Below are 5,114 nucleotides of genomic sequence, written 5' to 3' on the forward strand. Positions count from 1 at the left end.
TGGATCATCCCATAAATAATGTTTTTTTCTACTGCATGAACTAAAAGTTGGAGGGGAACAGAATAAACTACCTGCATCGACTTGCCTTGAGTTTATTCTTAGTACAAGTCTTGAAGAGTGTAGTTCTATTTTAACAGTTATTTTTTCAAAACTATAATGGAAGTGACAAAGGAGCATATTCGGCATATTTTGCCTTATGAATTCAATAAAGGCAACAACACAACGGAAAGTACGAGGAATAATAATGTAGTATATGGGTTTGGACAATAACCATAAGCCAGTGTCAATAGTGGTTCCAGAAATTCTGAGCTGGAAACTACAGCCTAGAGAACAAACCTCATCCTGGAAGATCTATAGAGCTCAATGAGGATGTCCTGCAAACCCTGGTGGAACAAAATCCTATCGTAACTGTTGAGGAACTAGCAGAAAAGTTTGGATTTGGTCACTCAACCATTCATTGACACCTGTGCTAGAAGACAAATGACCATCTTTGGCTTCAAGACAAAAAGTGTTCTTCCATCAGGATAACGCTTAGCCACATACAGCGAGGATGATATTCCAAAGGCTGTAGCAGTTTGAATGGGAAACAATGACTGTCACCATATTCACCAGACATTGTCCCAGCTGATTATCATTTATTCCGCAGTCTTCAAAATCATTTGGATAGAAAAAATATGAATTCGGTAGGCGAGGTCAGAACAGTACTGGAGGAGTATTTTTCGTCACAGACAAGTGAATTTTAAAAGATGGGCCTTGCAAGTCTACCAGATAGATGGAATAGCATTGTAGAAAATGAAGGGAAGTATATTTTAGATTTAAAAAGAACTTTCTTTATCTTAATTTTGAAAAATAAAATTATAAAAAACCACAATATTTATGAGATGATCCAATATATAAATGTGTGTGTGTATGTATTTGTGTGTCTGTGTTTGTCCCCCAACATCGCTTGACAACTAATGTTGGTGTGTTTATGTCCCCATAACTTAGTGGTTCGGCAAAAGAGACTGATAGAATAAGTTCTAGGCTTACAAAGAATAAGTCCTGGGGTCGATTTGTTCGACTAAAGGCAGTGCTCCAGCATGGCCACAGTCAAATGACTGAAACAAGTAAAAGAATAACATTAAATACATACACACAATATTACATACATGTACATAACTTAACAGAATCAATAACATTAAACTTCCCATCAGATCATTTATTGTTTGTTTTTAGTTGTTATTGTTGTTGCTAATGGTGGTGTTTCCATTGTTTATTGTGTTACATTTTTATTTGCAAAGATTGTTTCTGTTTGATGTTTTTGTTGTAGTTTTTGTTAAAACTATGGAATAAATAGACTCTGTTTCTTGCAGCTCACAGCCTTTATAGTTTCCATTCAGACAATTCCATTCACAACGTGACTTGGATTGCTTTGTTATTAGTTGCTAACTTCATTTACTTTATGGTAAATTTGGTTTCTTTTCAAAATACACTCAGCCAACCTTTACAAGAGAGGGAGATAGAGACAGACAGATAAACTAACATACAAAAGAAGACTGTGAGAAACAGACAGAGAAAGACAAAGGGAAGGTAGGAGATAATTCATTAAATTAATCCAGAATATATTTATAAGTATTTATCTTGTTGACATCAGAGTGGTGACAAAGTCAACTTAGAACTTTGAGATGTAACTAAATACAGTAGACTTCTTAAAACAGTTTTCCAAGTCTTTGACTCTCCTTATATTGGGAAACATTGATTTAATTTTGTTTTTATGACTGGTGTCTTACTTGCGGAATTGAAAAACCTTGCTGGGATCCTATCTGCTAATTCCCGCAGACTTGCATTATTAGAATACATTCTTCTCAAACTTGCATCAAGCCCTCCTCAGCATGTCACACACACTTTGATGGTTTTCCTACTGTACCCCATCCTTTTGTCTATATACCATCCATAATTCAGTGACATCTTACATAGTTAATTTACACATCCTTTCTTTTTGCTTCCTGTTTTGCACATGGATGCTTTTGGTTACTGAGTGTATACTCAACCTCTACTGTACTTTCTACTTCCATCAACTCTAAGCTTTAATTCACAATTTTGTTTCTGTCAGCTGCAACATCTAGCAACAGTTCACATTGCACTGCTGCTTTGCTTTCCATTTGTTGGATTTTTAAGCCATGTCTTATAAAGACAAGAATGTTCACATCCCTAGCTGTCAATCTTGCTTAACTTGATCAACTTGCTAACACAGACTCATTTTCTCCTGAGTATACTGTCTGCACTGTTTCATTTAACTGTTAGTCAATATTTTATGCAACCTTGCTATAATTATGGATAGTATAGAAAAACTTTTATTTGGCTCACTATCCAACTTATCTCTTGCCCATAACAGGTATTCATGTTCATATCACCAGATAGACTTGGCCTCTGCACTCCCTCCTAGGCACTACCAAACCATATGCAAATATTAACAGAAGTATTCTTGTTTTACCATGGAATGAAAATAACAGCTTTTCTTCTCAGCTCCATTCATTGAAAATTCCTCAGCTGACTCAGCTTTATATTCACACTTCAATATTTACTCATCTAAGACAGTGAGCTGACAGAATTGTTAGCACATCAGGCAAAATGCTTAGCGATATTTCCTCTGTCCTTACATTCTAAGTTCAAATTCCTTTGAGGTTGACTTGGCCTTTCATCCTTGTGGGGTCAATAAAATAAGTACCAGTTAAACACTGAGGTCAATGTAATCAACTAAAACCCTCCCTTGGTATTGCTGGCCTTGTGCTAAAATTTGAAACCAATATTTATTCACATATATACACAATGCTACTACTACTGTCTCACACACCCATTACACATTCACATATTGAACAGCCCATGAGATGTATACTCTGATCATGTATCACATCTACCTACTCCTGCAAACTGGTGTTGTGATTAACCATTGAGCTTGTTAAAAATATATACATTAGCAACAGAGGCAGTATTAATACCGAGAGGTAATATTTACCCCCACTTCAATGTGGATGTACTGTTAGAAAAAAACTATATTACAGTAGATACCACAAGAGAAACTCTCACATAGGCTTTGTTAACAAGCTCACTGGCTAATCATGACACCAGTGCCTGTCCCGGCACTGATTTTCTGGCAGGGAGATGAGTCACTGCTATCTCTAGTGATCCTTTGCTTAAATTCCACAATATAAATTGAAACAGCCAGGTCATTCCCTGCAGTTGGCAACCAACTTAGTGATTAACATATTTTTAACCCTCAGCCAATTTGGCTTGGGGCTATTTGCCTCTTTGCCATAAAGAGTCAAGGCTTTCCTTCACCACTATCAACAAAAAACAAGGCTTTCTTTCTTCCTCATTACCTTCATTACCATCACCATCAAAATGATAGCAACAGCTCTAGTAAACTACTACTGCGACTAACCAGCTAGTCACACAAATGCAACAAGTTATTTTACAATTGCTGCGACATACAATACATGCTTGAAATAATAGCAATTAAAATTATTAAATTTTTGTAAACAATTGGTGCAGGCATGACTGTGTGGTAAGACATTTGCTTCCCAACCACATGACTCAGGGTTCAGTCCCACTACATGGCAGAAACTGAAAGAAGCCCACCGTGTGTATGTGTGTGTGTGTGTGTGAGTGTGTGCGCGCACGTATGCACTTATGTTTGTCCTCACCCCCACTGCTTGACAACTGGTGTTGGCTTGCTTACATCTCCATACTGGTTTAGCAAAAAAATTCTGATAGAATGTTGTTGTTGTTGTTGTCGTTGGCACTCCGTCGCTTACAATGTCGAGGGTTCCAGTTGATCCGATCAACGGAACAGCCTGCTCATGAAATTAACGTGCAAGTGGCTGAGCATTCCACAGACACGTGTACCCTTAACATAGTTCTCGGGGATATTCAGCGTGACACAGTGTGACAAGGCTGACCCTTTGAATTACAGGCACGACAGCAACAGGAAGTAAGAGTCAGAGAAAGTTGTGGTGAAAGAGTACAGCAGGGTTCGCCACCATCCCCTGCCGGAGCCTCGTGGAGCTTTAGGTATTTTCGCTCAATAAACATTCACAATGCCCAGTCTGGGAATCGAAACCGCGATCCTATGACCGCGAGTCCACTGCCCTAACCACTGGGCCATTCTACCTCCACTTCTGATAGAATAAGCTTACAAAAACATACAAGTACTGATGGAAATTTATTTAACTAAACCCTTCAAGGTGGTGCCCCAGCATGGCTGTAGTCAGATGACTGAAACAATTAAAAGATGAAAGGAGAACTCATATGGAGATTGACAAAGCCCATCATGTGACGAGCTGGCAGAATCGTTAGCACGCCAGGCGAAATGCTTAGCGGTATTTCGTCTGCTGTTACATTCTCAGTTCAAATTCCGCCGAGTTCGACTTTGTCTTTCATCCTTTTGGGGTTGATTAAATAAGTACCAGTTATGCACTGGGGTCGATGTAATTGACTTAAACCCTTTGTCTGTCCTTGTTTGTCCCCTCTATGTTTAGCCCCTTGTGGGCAATAAATAAATAAATATATATATAGGTGGTACTTTGGTATGCGATCTACGTAGCCAACGTGATCTACAAGAGTCAAATTTTATTTCCGTAAATAAAACATTCTTACATTTTCATACCTTTATTTAAAAATATATAAAATTGAAGCCAATTTGAAACAAGCTTACTAATTTTATGGGCAAATCGATAATTAAAATTTTTATACATTTATTATGAAATTGAAATTAGAATGAAGCAGACATTCTTTCGAAACCAATACAGGTGTTTTCCTTCTTCTTTATAAATATAACTTTCCAAATTGTAGATCACAATATAAAGCATAGATCGCATACCAAAGCAGTTTCGTGAAACATAGATATACCCTTGGATGTTTTATAGGTGTTTATGGATTCATTATAGCAGAATGAATCCATAAACACATATAAAACATTCAAGTTTTTTTTTTTTCCCCTCTGAAGATATTATGCTCAGGTCATATAAATTTAATATTTACTTAATTTTTACTAAGTATTAATTGAAACAGCTGTAAGGGATGATGATTAATTTGCTGTTAATAATAAACAATTATTAACTTCCCAATCTCCATTT

At 37.0% G+C, this 5,114-nt stretch overlaps 1 long non-coding RNA gene across 1 annotated transcript in view; it reads right to left on the minus strand.

Annotated features, from left to right (window-relative positions):
* Window positions 1–1,021: 1,021 nt before the first annotated feature.
* The window catches only part of LOC106880616 (uncharacterized), a 21,515-nt gene continuing 17,422 nt past the window's right edge, over window positions 1,022–5,114 (minus strand). The window contains exon 4 of the long non-coding RNA XR_008265622.1: window positions 1,022–1,481. This is a non-coding gene — a long non-coding RNA (uncharacterized LOC106880616). The remainder of the gene's footprint in view (window positions 1,482–5,114) is intronic.

This window comes from Octopus bimaculoides, chromosome 15, assembly GCF_001194135.2.
Source record: "Octopus bimaculoides isolate UCB-OBI-ISO-001 chromosome 15, ASM119413v2, whole genome shotgun sequence".
Classification (NCBI taxonomy): Eukaryota; Metazoa; Mollusca; class Cephalopoda; order Octopoda; family Octopodidae; genus Octopus; species Octopus bimaculoides.